The sequence below is a fragment of the Sus scrofa genome, chromosome 2, assembly GCF_000003025.6.
Source record: "Sus scrofa isolate TJ Tabasco breed Duroc chromosome 2, Sscrofa11.1, whole genome shotgun sequence".
Taxonomy (NCBI): Eukaryota; Metazoa; Chordata; class Mammalia; order Artiodactyla; family Suidae; genus Sus; species Sus scrofa.
Genome location: NC_010444.4, coordinates 113,773,907 through 113,796,122, shown reverse-complemented (window position 1 = coordinate 113,796,122; position 22,216 = coordinate 113,773,907). Strand labels below are relative to the sequence as shown.

Sequence of the window (22,216 nt, the reverse complement as noted above, 5' to 3'; positions counted from 1 at the left end):
TTTTATAGATGTTACCAATAAATAAGATTACTCCTTTCCTTCTGGTCGGGAAACTGACCAAACAGTGTTTCTAGAATATCTTCCAAGTCTCCTATTCTTCTAAGCTTTTGATCGATTTACACAGGTGTTCCTTTTTTGCCCCCAGACAAGCATTTTATTCTCTTCTGGATTTGGCCAGGTTCCCAATGCTAGAATGGGTTGGAAGCCTCATCTACACATAATGAAAGTGTTATTACATCCTTGTCCTTTCACTAATCTGTGATGTGATTGAGGAGAGGGATTATTATCTTAATATAGCCAGCATCCTACACAATACCTGGAACAATATAGCCACCAAACAAGAGACTACTGAAAGAATGAAATTCCAAGGTGAATTACAGCTTTCTCTAATGTGTACACTTTGGTGTAAAGCAAGACTTTGATGAGAGCTGTTATAGTAAATGATAAAATTCATGCTTCATATTTAAATTCATAATATTTAAACATGAAAACTTTAAACATGACTTTTGCATTGCTTTCAATACAGCATCTTCAATTAAACCCCAAGATTATAATAAAGAGTATTACTTACAAAGGTTTCCAAGGAATAAAATGTAGTGAATGTGTTCCTAAGTGTAAACATAATATATATTGTCTAATTCCACTCCAAAGACAGACCCCAAAATTAATGGACAATAGGTTTAATTTAAATGTTTTTAGCCTCTTCTATCAGTAAAAGAACTTGAGCGTTGCCTAGAATTCCATTTTCTGGCCTCTCTCAGTGATAGAGAAACAGTTATTTTCAAAGACCTAAGAACAAGAAAGAACAGCTATTCAAGAGGCATTTCATACCCAACATTGAGCAGTGTCAAATGTCTTGCTTAAGGAAACCAGTCACAGCACCCAGGTGTTACTTACACATCACTCTCTAACATAAGTCTTTTTTATAAGTTTTATTTTTCAATTTAAAAAATAGTATTTTTTAGAGTTCCCGTCGTGGCGCTGCGGTTAATGAATCCAACTAGGAACCATGAGGTTGCGGGTTCAATCCCTGCCCTTGCTCAGCGGATTAACGATCCGGCGTTGCCGTGAGCTGTGGTGTAGGCTGCAGACGCGGCTTGGATCCCACGTTGCTGTGGCTCTGGCCTAGGCTGGCAGCTACAGCTCCGATTAGACCCCTAGCCTGGGAACCCCATAGGCCGCGGGAGCAGCCCAAGAAATGGCAAAAAGCCAAAAAAAAAAAAAAAAAAAAAAAAAATAGTATTTTTCCCACTCAATACTGAAATAGTTGGAATTAAAAATCAGCAACAACTTTCTTGATAATGTCTCTAAACGGAACAACTCTTTGTTCAAGCTACTACAACCCAGGGATAAAGCTGAGATTCCTTGTATTACTTCAAAGGTATTATCCCTATTAGAGCTCAGCAAAGGTTTCTATAGGCAAGTGAAAATATATAATGACTGCTTTCTAAAGCAATTTATTCATCCCCACCAACCTGTTCAACTATACAGGCTACCATCTCTAACTCACACCCATAGCCAAATACAGCTCCTATTCCCTGAATGTGTTTCTCTTTATGACAAGGCCTAGGCAGAGACATAGAGGTGCCCAGGGTGCAAAATTCATACAGACACTCACTTTCAGGGTCCTGCAAGTAAAGTAACATCTTACACTTCGTGTCCCAGGCATCCCTCTTGCTTCACCTTAGTCTTGGCCCTACCTTTACTTCTCCTGCCTCTTTAATAAGTAGCATCCCAATTCTGAGAGACCAAAATCTAATTCTGATAAACCAAATATCTAAGCAATTAATTTAAACTTAATTTTACATCCCTTCAAAATCATGTTTCCAAAGACAATTTGTTTATGATGTGATGTTAGGTAAAAAAATAGATAAGGCAGGAATGCCTACATACAGTAAGACTCTAAGCTTTAAAAAAATGAGAGTGAGCTGCATGTGCATATAAGTGATAGACCTGTGTTGGTTTTCACTCCCTTTTTTTTTAGTAGCAGCATCTCAACTGCCTTCTGCTGAACTATGTTCCTATTACTGCCAATCATTAACTTGGGTGGCACTAAACAATCCCCTCCCCCAAGTTCCGGGAAAAAGCACAAAGTTGCTGGAATAGGTCCATGTAGAATGGCATCCAGGCCTGGATAATCAGCATATTCCCTGCCCTCAAGCAATAGCTCAGGAATGAGCATGTGACCCAAATGGATCAATAAGACTCAGTTCCAAACTTTTTGCAGGAAAAATTAGAAAGAGAACTTTCAGCTGAGGTTGCTAAACTGAAAGAACACCTACTTGACAGTGAGCCAGCCCAAAGAAGCACCAAGGGATCAGAAGAAAAATGAAGAAAACTTTGAAAATATTTTGTCTCTAGATCTCATCATAACTGAGTTCAGGTGAGTTCAGGCATACACAGATGTAGCTGCTGGAAATTAGAATTACTGTTGGGAAATCATTCGCTCTGGATTTCTCAAGTTCCTGCACAGTTATAGCCTTGTAAACAAACGATCCTAAAGGGTGGGGGAAAAAATATAATTGTAATGTATACATGTAAGGATAACCTGACCCCCTTGCTGTACAGTGGGAAAATAAAAAAAATAAATTAAATTAAATTTAAAAAAAACACCAAAAAAAAAAACCAAAAAACAAAAAAACAAACAATCCTACAAGGATATTTGTATAACAGACAGACTTACAAACTGAAAATAGTGTGTCCCTAAAGAGAGAAACCTCCAATGAGTGTTGGAGAAATAAAGCCCTTTCCTTCCCTTCCCTCGAAGACATTTACTTATATATATATTTTTAAACATAGTTTTTATGTTAATTTCTGTTTTTTACTTATACTGACTTACATTCTAGACTAATAAACCTGAAAACTTCTATCTCTCTCCCCTGGAGTGTTTCAGCCTTAACAGTTACATGAGGCAATAAACTATTTCTTCTTCATTCATTCATTCATTCAGCAAATGTATTTGCTAAGAGGCTACTAAGTTATGTGTCATGCACTTTCCTACACACACACAAAATGCACAAAAATCCTGCCCTCGAGGAGATTATATTCTTGAGAGAGGAAACAATACAAAATAAGTAAGTAAAATACACAGTGCTAAGTGGTGATAAGGGACATAAAAAAGGAAAAGCAGGAAAAAGATAAGGATTATAATGAAGAAAAAGGCTGGAAAAGGTAATAAATATGGGAGAGAGAGGAGATTTCAGATTTATGTTAGGTAATCAAAGACCTTCGGAGGAAGGATATTTGAGCAAGGACCTAGAAGAGGTAAGGAAGTGTGTCACGTGGGTATCTGGAGAAGAGAATTCAGGCCGGGGGAACAGATAGGTGCAAAATACCTCTTTCAAAAAGACCAAGAAGAACTGCAAGGAGTTGGCAGTGGAGACAAGAACAAAATCTGAGTTCAAGAGTTCCCTGGTGGCCTAGCAGTTAAGGATCTGGCATTGTTTCTGCTGTAGTTCGGATCACTACTGTGGCACAGGTTCAATCCCCGGTCTGGAAACTTACGTATGCCATGGGCACAGGCAAAAAAAAAAAAAAAAAAAAAAAAAAAAAAAAAATTAGCAAAAATGCTGAGCTCAAAGAAAGATCCTTAATATGGGAAAGAGAGCAGGACTGCTTGTACTCTGAGTCACATGGGAAGCCACTGAAAGATTCTGAGAAAGAAGTGATGTGATCTCTTACTCTTCAAAAAAGAATAACAACATTAATATTCTGGGACTAATATTCTGAGAGTAGCAGTAGTAGCAGGGAGACTTGCTACAAGTTATGTAGGAGAGAGAAGGTGGGGTTGAACCAGAGTGACCCAAGTAGAGGTGGTAAGAACTGGTCAGGTTTCAGATATATTTTGAAGCCAAGAGAATATACTGGAATATATTGTGGGGGAAGTCAAAGGAAAAGAGTCAAGGATAACACTGAGATTTGAGCATAAACAAAAATGGAGGTGCCACTTACAGAAAAAGGAGGGAATGATTTTTTCATTGGATTTCTATCAGTGACATGCAAAAGAATACTGACAAATAAAGAAATTTATGCTGGAAATTAGCTATTACAAATGACAGCCCTAAAGTGGTGAACTGATGGAATCAATAATAGAAAATGAAAGGTGAAAGGTCAGCAATCCTTACTAAGCAAAATATATGGTAAATGTCCATCTCTTGCAAATGAGACTTATTGCCTACTAAGGGTGGAAGTGTAGAGTTCTTCAAAAATTGTTAGGATGTTGGTATATTGCCTAACATGTAGCAGCCTTCCTTCAAAAAAGAAGCACACTTTGAGCGAAGCCAGTTTTGTTTTGTTTTGTTTTGTTTTGTTTTAGGGCTGCACATGCAGCATATGGAGGTTCCTAGGCTAGGAGTCGAATCAGAGCTGCAGCCTCTGGCCTACACCACAGCCACAGCAGTGGGGGATCCGAGCCAAGTCTGTCACCTACACCACAGCTCATGGCAATGCCGGACCCAAACCCACTAAGTGGAGTGAGGGATCAAACCTTCGTCCTCATGGATGCTAGTCAGATTCGTTTCTGCTGAGCCATGATGGGAATTCCTGAAGTCTTAATAAAAGGAAAATCTTTTCTGTATGTCACTACAAATCCAAAGTGGCTAATAATCTTGCAATTTACATCAATGAAAATCAAGTGTCCCTAAACTAAAATTCAAGTCTTTAACCACACAAAGCAAAACGTGGGCAAAGCCTAGAGCACCAGGCTCTTCCCCAAGCATCCTTGCAAAAAGATATTTAGAGCCTGAAAACAGGGACACATTAGCTGTGCGTTGTTACCTCAAGAAGTTGCTCTGAATAGCCTAGAGACAGGCTAAAAGGAAGATTAAGAAGGCTAGGATCTGCTTGGTTTCAAACCTCAGTTTACTGACATTGTGAGCTTGAAGATTCTATGTTGTGGGACGCTATCCTGTACAGTGTAGGATGAGCATTCTTGGGCACTACCTACTACATGCCAATAACACCTGCCTACTCACCTTACAACTCCCCATTGTGACAATAATAACGTCCAGACATTGCCAAGCATCCACTGAGATTAAAAATGCTCCCTGTTGGAAAACCACTCACTAGGTTTGGATGGCACATGGTGAAAGACATATCAGGCAACAGTTTGATTTGAGGACCAGGATTTAGGCTTTGAGTACTTGGGAGAAGTTGACCAAATACAAGTAAATCAAAAATGTACTAAGTTTATAAGAAAGCTGTACTGGAGTTCCTGTCATGGCTCAGTGGTTAATGAATCCGACTAGGAACCATGAGGTTGCGGGTTCAAGCCCTGGCCTTGCTCAGTGGGTTAAGGATCTGGCACTGCTGTGAGCTGTGGTGTAGGTCACAGACTCGGCTTGGATCCTGTGTTGCTGTGGCTGTGGTGCAGGCTGGTGGCTACAGCTCCAATTCAACCCCTAGCCTGGGAACCTGCATATGCCGCAGGAGTGGCCCAAGAAATCACAAAAAGACAAAAAAAAAAAAAAAAGAAGAAAGAAAGAAAGCTGTACTGTCTAAGAAGCACCCAACAAAGATTCGTTACTTCTCAACCCTTAAGATGTTTCCCTAGACCCAACCTCTCATCAATAGCCAAAGTGCTACTGAGGCCATGCCCAGTTCCCAGTAAGGGAATTCTTCTCAATATCCAACTTGGCTGTGACCATGAGGAAAAACAACAAAGTTCTTCCACAAGAGACAGCCACACTGGCTACCAAACATCCTATTCCACTCACAAAGCAAAGTCCCTGCTATCCCTGTCCAGTGAAATGTATATATATCATTGACTGGAAAATCTCTGCAGGTTATTTCCCCTTTTTCTCTTTTCTAATTAAAAGTTTTTGTTGCCCTTATGCAATTTTCCTTTTTCAAGGAACACTGGCTTTGTTACAATTAGTTATATTTATCATTTATTTGACCATAAGTTCTTTCACTCTGAGGCTCTCTTTTCAAACAGTACTGAGCGAAATTACCCGGAGATACCAGACTTAAAGTTAGATGCAGTAATTAAACAAGTCTTCGAGTTCCTTTCATGACTCAGTGGCTAATGAACCTGACTCGTATCCATGAGGATGCGGGTTCAATCCCTGGCCCCTCCCAGTGGGTTAAGGATCCAGACTTCCCATGAACTGTGTGTGGTGTGTCGCAAACGTGGCTCAGATCCTGCGTTGCTGTGACTGTGGTGTAGGCCAGCAGCTAGAACTCTGATTCGACCCCTAGCTTGGGAATCTCCATATGCCATAGGTGTGGCCCTAAAAAAAGTCTTTGAGTTGTCTTCTTCTGTTGGGGGTCCAGTGGTAAGTGCATTGGAAGTTTTAAGTGAAAGACTGCATTATGTTAGGTGAGGGCATTTTTTTCAAGGGTGTACATGAAAGAGGGGGACATGGATGCACACTGGGAGGATTACAGTGAATATCTTTTTGTTCTGCTTGCCCAGCATCTGCTTGTCCACGCACCCTGATTCTCAATCCTCATAGTTCAGATCACCTGGCTGAACACAGTCCAGCAGTTAACAACTACTCCACATATGGCTTATCATCCTATGCTCCACTCCCCTCCACCCACAACAGGATCAAATCTGGAAAAATGACCCCTAAGATGGAAAAATGACTCATCTCATTCAATGAAATGTAATCTAGGGCTTTTGCTAAAACTATGAGTAGGAGAAGCTCTTTTCGTGTTGGGCTTGCTAAACTCAAAGAATGTAAGCCTGAAGCCATTGGGAGGCTCCATATGGAGAAAATCTACCTGAAAGCATATCTAACACAAGAAAGAAAAAGCCACTGCATTTGCTGGGGCCACTATTTGAGCCCTTGAATCCATCTGTGCCTGAAGAGAGCATACTCCTGTTCATTCCAATACCCTAAGATAATGTGAGTAGGGTTTTGGTCTCACAGAACTGAAAGGTATTTAAAAATCTAGTATCATTACCAGTTATCAAACTCATGTTAGTTTTCAGACCAAAAAAAAAAGAAGATGTAAGAACTAAATTATTTCCCAAAATTCTTACAGCTAATTAACAGTAGCACAAATGCAACTCTAAGTGGGTCTGGCTCTGATATTCATGCTCTCCACTACATCATTCTCTCTCTCTCTCTCTCTCTCTCTATATATATATATATATATATCTCCCTTTCTCTCTCAAGATTCTCTGAGCTTTAAAACTATCTGTAGCCATAAGGTGAGGCCCTACATGAAGTTAATATTTTACTAACATTTAGTGAATGACCAAAAAAGGAAGAATCTTATGCTTTCCGGCTCTCTGTCCCATTCCTGCAAAAATAGCTTTCCTCTTGTATAACACAGGACACCTCTGCATTTTTACAATGTAATCTAACTTAAGGACGTGTCTATTTCCTTATCATCGTCATCCTTTTTCAAAAACCATGATATCACTGTATATAATAGAAAGTGTCTCTAAGCTAAGGCACTTCAATCACAGAATGCCAGTTTCAGTCACAGGGTAAATCAGGCTCCAAAATACTAATAGGACATCCGAGCCTTACATAGAAGCCATCACCACGGACTAGCTACATTTTTATTATAATTATTTGTGAAACTCAGAAAAGGACACCCATAAGTGGGAATACCATTGTTTATGTTAGTATTTTAAGATATTTGTCAGAATGAAATTAATTTCTAGAAAGTAGTAGCTTTTTATAAACAGTTAAATCTTTTTCAAATATGCTAAGTATGCAAGAGAATGGAATGGGATAGAATTTATGAATATAAGACTCCTAACATTTTCAAGAAATCTAAAAACCATGAGAATTTTTGACAGCTAGAACATTTAATAACAACATTTTACAAGTCAACTTTTGTTTCACTAGAAGGTGTGGTAGATTGATTTACATCCAGACTCAGTGGATTCAACATTCCATTTTTTAACCTATTGAAAAATGTCAATTTTCTGGCTAAGATCTACCACTTCATTACGCCCCTACTCTTTCTTTACTTCTAGCAGCTGGATTTCCTTTTCAGGAAAATTTTCGATAACAATTTATCACTTGACAGAAGTTATTAATAGGATAACTTCAAACAGAGAACAAAGACAAGGTGAGATGTGGGCATTGGGCAGGTAGCTGGGGTCATGTATATTTTAGGGGCTTACTTCCAATAAAAGGAATTCATTTCAGCCAAGCTTCAAATATTTCAACTTAGATTTTTTGAAGTCATTCCCAGGTAGTTGAAACTGCTATTAAATCCAGGACTGCTAATGGTTTACTATATCTAGACTTTTATCATATTATTTATTTAAGGTTTAGCATATAAAAAACCTAATTCAATCCCAGGTATCACTTTATAGCTATGTCTCTTTGAGTAAAACATATGACCTAAGATTGGTTCAGGATCACAAAAAGAAAATACAAGCTATCCAATCCATAGGGTTGCGATGAAAGTCAAAACAAATGTACAAAAATGCCTAGCACTTTTTAGCAGGCACAAAACAAATGTCAATGCCCCTCCCCCATAACAATATCTGAATCCACATAATTTACTCACAAACTTTTACTGACAGAAGCTGCTTCTTCATTAGAGGTTAAAATGTTGAGGAGGGGATAAAACAGATCCTCTAGACAGAAAATGAGTAAGGCAACAAAGATTCTATATAACACAAGAGAAAAGTTAGACTTTATTGACATTTTCAGGACCTTACACCCAAAAAAATCAGAATATACATTCTTCTCAAGGGTACATGGAACATTCTCAAAGATTGACCATATACTGGGGTACTAACCTCAACAAGTTTAAGAGTAGAAAAATTATTTCAAGTATCTACTCTGACCACAATGGCATGAAACCAGAAATCAACCACAGGAAAAGAAATGAGAAAAAACTAACTACATGGAGACTGAACAACATGCTACTAAAAAACCAATGGGTCAATGAGGAAATCAAGAAGGAAATTAAAAAATACCTCAAGACAAATGATAATGAAGACACAACCATTCAAAATCTATGGGATGCCACAAAAACAGTGCTTATAGGGAAATTCATAGCAATACAGGCCATTCTCAAAAAAGAAAAACCACAAATCGACAAATTAACCCACACCTAAATGAGGTAGAAAAAAGAATAAACAAAATCTAAAGTCAGCAGAAGGAAGGAAATCATAAAGATCAGAAAGGAAATCAATAAAATAGAGATTAAAAAAACAATAGAAAAAAATCAATAAAACCAAGAGTTGGTTCTTTGAAAAGGTAAACAAAATTATCAAATCTCTGGCCAGATTTCACCAGGAAGAAGAGAGAAAAAACCCAAATAAACAAAATAAGAAATTGAAAAAAAGAAATCACAATGGATAATGTAGAAATACAAAAAAAACCATAAGAGAATACTATGAACACCTGCATGCCAACAAATTTGAAAACCTAGAATACATGGACAACTTTAGAGAGACTTAAAGCCTGCCAAAACCAAATCAAGAAGAAACAGATCAACTGAGCAGACCGATCACTAGAAATGAAATTGAATATGTAATAAAACACTCCTTACAGGAGTTCCCGTCGTGGCACAGTGGTTAACAAATCTGACTAGGAACCATGAGGTCATGGGTTCGATCCCAAGCCTTGCTCAGTGGGTTAAGGATCCAGCATTGCCGTGAGGTGTGGTGTAGGTTGCAGATGTGGCTCAGATCCCACATTGCTGTGGCTCTGGTGTAGGCCCCTAGCCTGGGAATCTCCATATGCCGTGGGATCAGCCCTAGAAAAGGCAAAAAGACAAAAAGACCAAAAAAAAAAAAAAAAAAAAAAAACCACTCCTTACAAATAAAAGTCCAGGACCAGATGGCTTCACAAGTGAATTCTACCAAACATACAAAGAGGAACTTACACCTATGCTTCTTAAACTCTTCCAAAAGGGTAAAGAAGAAGGAACACTCCCAAAGATATTCTATGAAGCCACCATCACCCAAGTACCAAAACCAAAGACACTACCTAAAAAGAAAATTATAGGCTAATATCTTTCATGAATATAGACTAAAAAATTCTCAAAAGTTTAGCCAACTGAATCCAAAAACATATCAAAAAAGATCATACACCACAACCAAGTGGGATTCATCCCAGGTTCACAAGGATGGTTTGACATATGCAAATCAAGCACCATCATACACCACATTAACAAAAAGAAAAGTCAAAAACCACATAATCATCTCAATAGATGCAGAAAAAGCATTTGACAAAGTCCAACATCCACTCATGATAAAAACTCTTACCAAAGTGGGTATACAGGGAACATACCTCAATAAAAGCCATTAAAGACAAACCCACAGCAAATACAATACTCAATGGAGAAAAGCCGAAAGCCTTCCCACTAAAATCTGCAATAAGACAAGGATGCCCACTCTCACCACTGTTATTCAATATAGTACTGGAAGTCCTAGCCACAGCAATCAGAGAAACAAAAGAAATAAAAGGTATCCAAATTGGAAGAGAAGAGGTAAAATTGTCACTCTATGTAGATGACATAATACTACATATAGAAAACCCAAAGGACTCAACCCAAAAACTGCTTGAACTGATCAACAAATTCAGCAAAGTAGCAGGATATAAGATTAACCTTCAGAAATTTGTCATTTCTGTATACTTACAATGAAATATTAGAAAAGGAATACAAAAATACAGTATCATTTAAGATCACACCCAAAAAAAATTAAATACCTGGGAATAAACCTGACCAAGGAGGTATATGCTGAGAACTATAAAACATAAATCAAGGAAATAAAACAGGATGCAAAGAAATGGAAAGATATTCCATGCTCCCAGGTGGGAAAAATTAATATCATAAAAATGGCCATACTGCCCAAAACAATCTACAGATTCAATGCAATCCCTACCAAATTACCCAGGACTTTTTTCACAGAACTAGAACAATCCAAAAATTTGTATGGAAACACAAAAGACCCAGAATTGCCAAAGCAATTCTGAGGAACAAAAACCAAGCAGGAGGCAAAACTAGACAGCTGCATGTAAATCAATGAAACTGGAACACACCCTCACACTATGCACAAAAATAAACTCAAAATGGCTGAAAGACTTAAATATAAGATAAGACAACATTAAACTCCTAAAAGAGAACATAGGATAAACATTCTCTGACATCAACTTTACAAATTTTTTCTCCAGTCAGTCTTCCAAGGCAACAGAAATAAAAGCAAAAATAAGCCAGTGGGACCTAATCAAACCGACAAGTTTTTGCACAAGAGAGGAAACCATTAAAAAAAAAAAAAAGACAGAAATGGGAGAAAATAGTTTCAAATGATGCAACTGACAAGGGCTCACTCTCTAAAATATACAAATAACTTATACAACTCAACAGCAAAAAACCCAACAACCCATTAAAAAATGGGCAAAAGACCTGAATAAACATTTCTCCAAAGGAGATATATAGATGGGCAACAAGCACATAAAAAAATGCTCAATATCACTGATGATTAGAGAAATGCAAATCAAAACTACCATAAGATACCACTTCACACCAGTCAGAATGGCCATCATTAGTAAGTCTCCAAATTACAAATGCTGGAGAGAGCGTGGAGAAAAAAGAACCCTCCTACACTGTTGGTGGGAATGTAAATTGGTACAATCACTATGGAAAACAGTATGGAGGTACCTCAGAAAACTAAATATAGAGCTACCATATGACCCAGCAATCCCACTCTTGGACACATATCCAGACAAAACTTTACTTGAAAAAGACATATGCACCATGTTCACTGCAGCACTACTCAACGATAGCCAAGACATGGAAACAATCTAAATGTCCATCGACAGATGAATGAGTAAAAAGATGTAGTACATATACAGGATGGTCTATTACTTAGTCATAAAAAAGAAAATAAGAAAAAATTTTTAAAAAAATTGGAGTTCCCGTCATGGCACAGTGGAAACGAATCTGACTGGAAGCATGAGGTTACAGGTTTGGTTCATCCCTCGACTCACTCAGTGGGTTAAGTACCTGGCATTGCCATGAGCTATGATGTAGGTCACAGATGTGGCTTGGATCTGATGTTGCTGTGGCTGTGCCATAGGTCGACAGCTGTAGCTCCAACTGGACCCCTAGCCTTGGAACCTCCATATGTCACCACTGTGGCTCTAAAAACAAACAAAAAAAAGAAACCAAATAATGCCATTTGTAGCAACATGGATGGAAATAGAGACTCTCGCACTAAGTGAAGTAACTCAGAAAGAGAAAGACAAATACCATATGATATCCTTATATCTGGACTCTAACATATAGCACAAATGAAGCTTTCCACAGAAAAGAAACTCATGGACTTGGAAAACAGACTTGTGGTTGCCAAGGGGGAGGGGGAGAGAGTGGGAAGGACTGGGAATCTGGGGTTAATAGATGCAAACTATTGCCTTTGGAATGGACAAGCAATGAGATCCTGCTGTACAGCACTGGCAACTATATCTAGTCACTTATGATGGAGCATAGTGGAGGATAATATGAGAAGAATGTATATATGTATGTGTGACTCAGTCTCTTTGCTGTATAGTAGAAAACTGACAGAACACTATAAACCAGCTCTAATGGAAAAATATCATTTAAAAGCAAACAAAAAAAGGTCAATGCAGAAATAAATTATAAAATATATTATATATATATGTATATATATACACGCACACACATAGCTTCCTTCTTTGTAAAAAGTTCTATTGCATATAAACCCAGATGAAGATTCTTATAATGTGCCAACATAATTATTTATAAATAATCAGGATAATGATCTACCAAGTTATTTATTATTAAAAATTTTCTAAGACAACTGCATTGTTCATTTCCCTTTAATTACCCTAGTATTCCAATGTATTCAGTATAGAGAAAGTAAAGAGGCCAGATAAAGTGATAGGGCTTAGCCAGAAAATGTAAATTTGAGAAATTTAAAATGCATAAGAAATGTGACAGTGACTGGATCAGCATCATTAGAAAGTCCATTATACATCTCTAAACTGAGACAAACAAAAAGCTAATGACTAAAAATGTCTCCTTTGTGCCTACTAAAGCAAAGTTTCTAAACATCAGTGAAAGCTGAAATGCTGGTTAACCTGTATAGAAGGTATATAGAAAGCATGTGATTCTAAGGAAAACATAATTCAAGAAAAAGTCTGAACACAGTATAAACATTCTTATGAAGTAAGAGGTAATGGGGCTGCTAGGGTGGCTACTGCCCATTTGTTACCAAAACTGAATATTGGTGTAAGAGTCAAATGTACTTTCCTTTGCAGACTGTGAAATTAACAAAAAGCTCCAACAACTAAAGGGAGAAGCTTAGGAAATCCTCCCAAGCCAAAGACATTCAGAGAGCAAAAAGACACAAACTCCTGAAGTGTTCAACTCCTGTCAAACATTACCAAGAAACAGCAACAAGCATTACAGTGACTAAGAACTAACTCAATTTTGTGACTGTGCAGCAGGCTTTGTGATTAAGCCAGAAATACTTTTTGTTCTACAAACTTCAGGACAAAAGAGCCAAGAAGAAATGCATGTATACTAATGATGTAATGCAAAACCATCTGCCCTTCATTTAGAGGCAAAAAATTGTTTAACAACTTTGATGACTAGAGTCCTTTTTATAGGATGATTAAGGGTCTGAGGGGGTCACTTCAACTTTTCAATTAAATCTGACTTTAAGTTGTGGAGGTAGTTAAATCCTAGATCCACAAAGATTTCAAGAAATACCCCTTGCTAATGCCAAGGATCTAATGAACATAGTTTTTCTAAATCTTCACCTCTAACTGTATACAGACTACTTGCATGTAGGATGAACCATTTTAAGAGGAATCTTATTCATAGAAATGCATTTTTTTTTTTTTTTTTTTGCTTTACAGGGCAGCTCCCACGGCATATGGAGGTTCCCAGGGGTCCAATTGGAGCTATAGCTGCCGGCCTAGACCACTGCTAAAGCAACGCCAGATCCAAGCTGCGTCTGCAACCTACACCACAGCTCATGGCAACGCCGGATCCTTACCCACTGAGTGAGGCCAGGTATCGAACCCATGTCCTCATGGATCCTAGTTGGGTTCAATAACTGCTGAGCCATGAAGGGAATTCTGGAATGTAATTTTAAAGAAACTTTTCTGACTGAGTCAATGTAAAGAGCGTTTTTATATATACTAAACTCCTAGATTATACATATTCTATTTAAGAGTTTTCTCTTTTCCTAAAACCATTTGTTCCACATGGAAATAGTTTTTCTGCAAGTAAAATAATTTTTACTGGAAAGTTAACTTCAATTTCTCTACAATAATGTTATTTTATTTATAATAAAGACCACAGTGCTATTACTCAAACATTTTTAAATGTTCATCATCAATTACTCTGACTTAAAAATCCAAGAGTCTAGGGCTCCTATTGTGGCTCAGCGGAAATGAACCCAACTAGTATCCATGAGGATGTGGGCCCCACTCAGTGAGTTAAAGATCCGGCTTTCCCATAAGCTGTGGTGTAGGTTGCAGACATGGCTCAGATCTGGCGTTGCTGCGACTGTGATGCAGGCCGGCAGCTGCAGCTCCACTTCAACCCCTACCCTGAGGACTTCCATAAACTGCATCTGTGGCCCTAAAAGAAAAAAAAAAAAAAAAAATGCACGAGTCTTCACTATAAATTGCATAAAATGAGTACAATAATCTTTTCTTCTATAGCATTACAAGATTGGTAAGAAAAAAGTGAAGAAGCGTTCATTTCAGGAAAATGGAGAAATAACCTGGGCCTCAACTATAGGACCACCACACACCTTAGTGTGTCTCAAGTATTTGTTACTAGTATACACATTTTTTTTGATGACTCCCTCTTCTCAATAAATCAGAGCTGATTAAAGGTTATCCCTATAATGGTGTTATTTCTCAATCACTAGCATTCTAAGATGCTTCCTAGCATGGGAGGGAGTAAGATGGAATTACAGAGGGAACACTAGAAAACCAGAGAATATGTCTCACATGTAAATATCTTGGGGTGAGAAAAAATTCTGAGAATCACTGACTTAGATCACAAAATCTTTGTTTTACTGCTAGATCAGACAATAAGGACTATTTAGTTGAAATCCTAATTTTTCACTCGGTTCAGTGCTTGCTTCACAACACCCAATAATAGACAGGTCTGTGCATTTTAGCTCTAAGTGTGTTTTTTAAGAATTAGAACCTCATACTTATAGAACACACATTTTGAAACAAGGATATTTGTAAAATATCGCTGTCTAAAAAAAATTATATGTATATCAATAGGAGACAGAACACATTTAATTAACAGTTTTATATACTATTACATTTTATATACAGAACACATTTAATTAACAGTTTTATATACTATTACAGTTTTATATACTATTTATTACATTTGAAAATGAAGTTTAAGTTTTAAACAGAATATGTAAACATAGTTTAAAGTGGTGGGAACACTGGTTAGAGATCTAAGAAGGTAACATTTTGCTTTTTTGTACCACTTTTAAGCCAATAGTTGTGGTGGAAAAGAAAGGAATTTAGGGAAACCATCCAGCAACAGATGATAATCAAAGGTAAAAGAAAAATAATTTTGGAGTTCAGAAAAACTGGAAATATTTTGAGGTAAAAATCATTTAAGGTAAATTTCTGATTATCACTGATGAGATACAGTAACCCAAGAAATACTTTTAAAAAAAACTAATCTGACATATTTCTAATTATTTGATTTTTTACAAATGTAAATGTCATTCATTTAATGCACTTTTTTTTTTTTTTTTTTTTTTTTTTGTCTTTTTAGGGCCTCACCCACAGCATGTGGAAGTTCCCAGGCTCAGGGTCAAATCAGAGCTGTAGCCACCAGCCTATACCACAGCCACAGCAGTGCTGGATCCGAGCCTCATCTGTGACCTATACCACAGCTCACAGCAATACTGGATCCTTAACCCACGGAGCAAGGCCAGGGATTGAGCCTGTGTCCTTATGGATATAGTCAGGTTCATTACCACTGAGCCACATCAGGAACTCCTAATGCATATTATTTTAATTTCCTAAGTCTAAAGCCTAGGGACTTTTAGGATTGTAGAATAAAAGCAATAATACTAAAAGAGATAAAATGATAACTACAGTGCAAGGAACTGAATGTCAAAGTGGACCACTTACTAAATTAGGCATTTTACCTAGATTGTCTGATTTCTTCTTCCTAACAAATTTATGAGGAAATTTTATGATCCCCATTTTACAGATGAGGAAGCTATAATTTAAAGACATTAAGAAACTTGTCCAAGATCCCACAGAAGGAAACTCTAATTTCTGACTTAAATCCAGATTATCTGGTTCCAAAATAAATGAATCTTCTTTTTACTACACCCTGAAAAATTGCAATAAACACATACACTGAAATTTTCAGTGTTTTAATTAAAACCTTCTTAAAAAGGAGACAATATTAAGCATAATTATCATGAGTGGTGATGAAGTACAGGCTAAAAATTAGTCATAGTTTGATAAGCATATATGAATATTTAAGAAATCATTCCAAGTCATGACATTTGACTTTTTAAAAGCTGAATATGAAATATTCCCCCAAAAATAAAATCGGAAAATTTTTCTGGACAGGCACTAAGTAAACTTCATCTTACTAAGACAGTCTGAATTCCAAAGAAAAAACTTGTGAGGATCCATATTTTGTCAGTCATATAGCAGTTTCATATGGTTATGGGGACTATACTTATGCTCAAGAAAAAAGAAAAAGTGAGTAATTGCTTAGGTCTAATTCTTTTGTTCTGACTCTACTCTGTCTTCTATTGATTCTTTTTCATTTTTCTTCAGATCTTGCATCCCTCTTTTAATTTAGGGTAACTGAGTCCTAAGTTCAGGAACACCTCCAAGCTTTAGATCTAAGTGTTGACACACTCCATTGAAGACCATAAAATTGGAATGATTGCTAGAGTCTTACAGAAAAAACAAAAGTTCCAGTTATTTTCCAAAACATTAGCTATTATGGAATTTTTGATAACTTTTTTCTATATAGCTCTGTGCACTGATTTTAAAGCCTGTAACTTTTATAATAAAAATAAGAGAGGAAGAAAAAAGGAAAGCAGAAAGGCAGTGAGGAAAAAACTTGGGCTTTGATTTAAAAATATCTGAACATCTTACTTTTTCCAAAGTTCCAAAACTGTGACCAGCTTGTTCTCTTTTATCTTTCAATAGCTTGGCATGATAAATTAACCATACGAAAACATGCCAAAGGCAAATGAGATATGGAAAAATACCAATGAGGCAATTCGTATAAATTCTGAAACACAGCTCAATTTTATTATTTAAGAAATTAGTTTCTGGGAGTTCCCTGGTGGTCTAGTGGTTAAGACCTGGTATTTTCACCACTGCAGGCCAGGTTCAATCCCTGGTCTGGGAACTGAGATCTCACAACAAGCCACTGCATGTCAGAGCAAAAAGAAAAAAAAAAAAAAGGAAATGGTTATTAAAGGAAAAAAGTATGATAGGCAAAATGAAATGGAAAAGCGAGATTCATATACTGAAGAGTAGAAGTGAAGAAAGTCTCATCAGTAAGTGGTGCTGCGAAAACTGGACAACTACATGTGAAAGAATGATATTAGAAAACTCTCTAACACCATACACAAAAATAAACTCAAAATACCTTAAAGACCTAAATGTTAGGGCAGATACCATAGGCACATTGTGCCTATGTTTTCTTCTAGATAAAACTCCTAGAAGAAAACATAGGCACAATGTTCTTTAACATAAATCACAGCAACGTCTTGTTTGATCCACCTGCTAGAATAATGACAAAAAAAAATAAAAATAAACCAATGGCACCAAATTAAACTCAAAAGCTTGTGCACAGCAAAGGAAACCATTAAAAAAAGACAACCCATAGAATAGGAGAAAATCTTTACAAACAATGCAACCATCAAGGGCTTAATCTCCAAAATATACAAACAATGCATACAACTCAACAACAAAAAACAAACAAACAACCCAGTCAAAAAATAGGCAGAAGACCTAAACAGGCATTTCTCCAATACATACAGTTAGCCAGTAGGCACATGAAAAAATACTCAACATCACTAATTATTAGAGAACTGCAAATCAAAACTACAATGAGGTACCACCTCACACCAGTCAGAAGGGCCATCATTAGTAAGTCTACAAATATAACAAATGCTAGAGAGGGTGTACAGAAAAACGGAACCCTCCTTCACTGTTGGTGGGAATGTAAATTGGTACAATCACTATGGAAAACAGCATGGAGGTTCCTCAGAAAACTAAATATAGAACTACCATATGACCCAGCAATCCCACTCTCAGGCATATACCCAGACAAAACTTCCATTTGAAAAGATACATGCACCCATATGTTCATTGCAGCACTATTCACAACAGCCAAGACATGAAAACAACCTAAATGTCCATCAACAGATGAATGATTAAGAAGCTGTGGTATATATATACAATGGAATATTACTCAACCATAAAAAAGAATAAAATAATGCCATCTGCAGCAACATGGATGCAACTAGAGATTCTCACACTGAGTGGAATAAATCAGAAAGAGCATATCACTTATATGTAGAATCCAAAATATGGCACAAATAACCCCAGATACAAAACAGAAACAGATCACAGACAGGTAGAGCAAACTTGGGGTTACCAGGGGAAGGGGAGGAAATGGGAGGGACAGGGAGTTTGGGGTTATAGGTGCAAACTATTACATTTGAAATGGAGAAGCAATGGGGTCCTACTGTATAGCACAGGGAACTATGTCCAATGTCCTGAGGTAGAACATGATGAAAGATGGTATGAGAAAAAAAATGTGTATATATATATATATACACACACAAACATTGACTGGGTCACTATGCTGTACAGTAGAAATTGACATGACACTATAAATGAACTATTTTCTAATATAAATAAATATTTTAAAAGACTGCAGGAATTTCTTAAGTATGGGAAAATTATAATATACATGTGTAAATTTATCCCATTTCTTATTCTTTTACCATAAGGTAAAATTCTGTATTAAAATTCTTTTAGCAACATCATAAAACAACACCCAAGATGGTTTTGTGTCCTATCAAAATTAACTTAAATCTCTCGAGATTACTTTGTTTTCCATGGAAGAGTTCTACTAAAGAGTTGCACATTTGTAAGCTTTCTTTTTCCATTACAAAAACATGTTCTTATTCCAAAATAACATACATAAGATTGATCCAATTTAATGTTACCAAAACAGAGCATAAATGATAGTCCCTTGACAGTGTCTTCCAAAGATGCTCATTTAAAAACCAAGTACAGGAGTTCCCATTGTGTCTCAGCTGTAATGAAGCTGACTAGTATCCATGAGAACACAGGTTCGATCCCTGGCCTCTCTCAGCGTGTAAAGGATCCAGCTCCACAGCAAGTTGCAGTGTAAGTCATAGATAAGGCATGGATCAGGCATTGCTGTAGCTGTGGTATAGGCTGGCAGCTGTAGCTCCAATTCAACCCATAGCATGGGAATTTCCATATGCCGAGGGTGAGGCCTTAAAAAAGCAAAAAAAAAAAAAAAAAAAAAAATCAAGTACAAAACTATAATCTATTAACACAAGTCCAATTTTAAGACAAAACTTTTATTTGTATAACGAGTTATCAGATTTCGTTTTTTTCTGATTGCCAAAATGCAATTAATTCATTTAGCCCTTGATTTAAAAAGATGATGACTTTCTACTCACAGGACTGCTTTATAATAGTTTCATGTAATTAAATCAGTATAGTCTTTATAAACACTATTTCCATCTACAAAGAGAAATGAGTAATCCACAACATTTTGGTGTGATACACATATATTTATATAATACTGGTTTTCAAACTTGATAATTTCAGTTCCTCTGTTCCTGAGGATATATATACCATATAAAAGCCGTCTTGAAAATGTTACTGCTGTGTAAGTGGTGAGTACTCAGCACACAATCCAACTTTCCTGCATTGTTTGAAATTTTTCATAGTAAAATACTGGAGGAAAAAACTGCAAATGAGAAACATTCACAGACCAGAGTTATACATACATAACACTTTAAGATGAAAAGAATGTGTCGATCAAAAGCCTGAATCATTTCTTCAACTACTGATATCAACCTTTGAAATACGGCAGAAGCTGCATTAACTGGACCCTATATAATTTTACATAATAGGTATTTAATGCTGCCAACCACCAGTGTGTAAGAGAAACAGATCTTCACCAACTGTCTTTCATGAAAAAAACTAGAGAAAGGGTTGCCAAGTATGCCTATACACTCTCAATACATTTCCAATACTTCTGAAAGCATAGTTTTCTTGAGAGAACTAAGAGAAAAGATTTCCCGAATCACAAAACATACACTGAGCCTTCCTTTGTATTGAGTGACAAATGTGTGGCTCTTCACAAATATGTGTTCCTACAGCCCATGTAGCTACATACACCAGGACTACAACACTGCACAGTGAAATAATTACACTTTGCAACAGATTTTTTAAACTCCCGTTCCCATTCCATAGGTTGAAAAGTACTTTCTAGTCTTAATTACTAAAATAGTTTTGGTCTATTCTTACTGATTTTTCTATTACATTTTTATATCGGTGACTCCATTTGAGAATTTTTAAAAACATTTTAAATTATCTTGAGAAAAAGAAAAAATGGCACTACACCTTTAAGTTATATCAAATTGATGAGTACTATGAATACACGCAGCTTCGTATGAATTAAAAAGATTAAGATTTTTTAACCATAAGGCAAACGAAAATGAAAGTACCAGCCTTAATAAATTATTAAACTCTGGACTGCACAGTACTATATATCAAAATCACAAATGCCCAAAAGTAAAAAGCAACAACTTCACAGTTAATTTGTGCAATGACGTACCACCCTATCAACACCGACCCAATTAGCGGGTTTCAGAAAGTTGATCCTAAAGTAGACTAAGGCAGAGAGCTGACCCGAAGGTGACTCCAAACACCTCCTCAACCCTAAATGGCAAAGAGGGAATAGAAATTGCCTCAGTTGCGCTAGCTTCAGACTTAATCTATCCCTCGAGGGTTACCCCTGGCCAGGACTGAAATATGATGGAAGGTGGAGGATAAAAGGGGTGGTGAAGCTGACATGAGAAGAACTGGGGGCGGACTGCGCCGGTCCAGGGAGACCGCAGGGCCCCAGCGGTAGGAAGGGGTGGGGCAATACCTAGGGGGTGTAGGTGGCCGCCCCAGCCGGAGAGCCCGCCGAGTGAGAAGTGAGCGCGCCGAGAGAAAGGGGTGCAGGCGTGATGGGCGGTGCCCACAGTCCTCCCTGCAACGCCCCAAACCCCGCAGCCCCCAGACCCGGCGACGGGGCGGAGCCATCGCGCCCGCTCTGCCCTCTCGCGCCGGCACCAGCCCCCTCAGCGTCTAGTCCCGGGTGGGTGGGAGGAGCGGGCCTCGCCCAGCCGGGTGGGCAGCCCGGCCCAAGCCCCAAACTGGAATGCGCCGCCGCGGGCGTAGGACGGAGGCAAGACCCCTAAGCCGGGGGCAGGAGGGGGGTGGCTGAGGGCGGAGAAAGAGCCCTCGGCGCAGCCGCCGCACCAGAGCTGAGCCCCAAGCGCCCCCCTGCGGGCAGGGAGTATTGCCCCGGTTCTCGGCTGGCCTTCCCTACTCTTCCCCCCCTTCCCCGGTGTTGCCCCGGGCAACAGCGCCTGTCGCCGGTGGCGCGAAACTCACCTACCTAGAACCTGACAAGCAGGAGCCCCTCAGACACGGGAGCCAGTCGCCACCCCGCGTCACGGGGGCGGCCGGAGCCAATGGGCGCCGCTGTCACGAGCCTCCGCGGCCAATCCCGCTGTACTCCGGTCTCTGGGCACCCTCGAGGTCTCAGCCAATGGGCACCAGCAGAAGGCGGGCGCTGCCTCCCGACCCCCAACCCCTCTTCCACCACCTCCCAGGAGGCGGGGCGCGGCAGATTGGCCGCGGCCGGAGATGGGTGGGACTCGGGCTCCGAGCCCGGTGGGCGCGCGCGGAGTAGAGGTTGCGGGCGTGGCGAAGGGAGGCGTGAAGTTGCGTCGGCTGCTGTCTAAGCCCGCTCCCCGCTTCGGCCCGGGTCCCGAGGTGCTTCTGTTGGCTCTGCTGTTCTGGTCCCTTAGCTCGCTCCTCTCTGGCTGGTGTCTACGCTGCCAGGATGGGAGTGAGGGCGGGATGCGGCCAAAGGCGGACAGCAGCGTCACAGGAAACTTTGGGAGTCTCGCCTGGCCGCGGCCACTTCCCGGCCGGGCCGGGGGGTGATAAGCTGGGGCCGC

At 38.6% G+C, this 22,216-nt stretch overlaps 1 protein-coding gene across 6 annotated transcripts in view; it reads right to left on the bottom strand.

Moving 5' to 3' along the window:
- The window catches only part of FER (FER tyrosine kinase), a 433,188-nt gene extending 411,185 nt beyond the window's left edge, over window positions 1-22,003 (bottom strand). For 4 of the 6 annotated variants that reach the window (XR_002341846.1, XM_005661571.3, XM_021084609.1 and 1 more), the window contains exon 1: window positions 21,649-22,003. The gene's annotated coding sequence lies outside the window, so the exon portion shown is untranslated. Of the gene's footprint in view, window positions 1-21,132; window positions 21,236-21,644 lie in introns of those variants that run through there. The other 2 variants (XM_021084604.1, XM_021084605.1) reach the window with 2 other exon arrangements.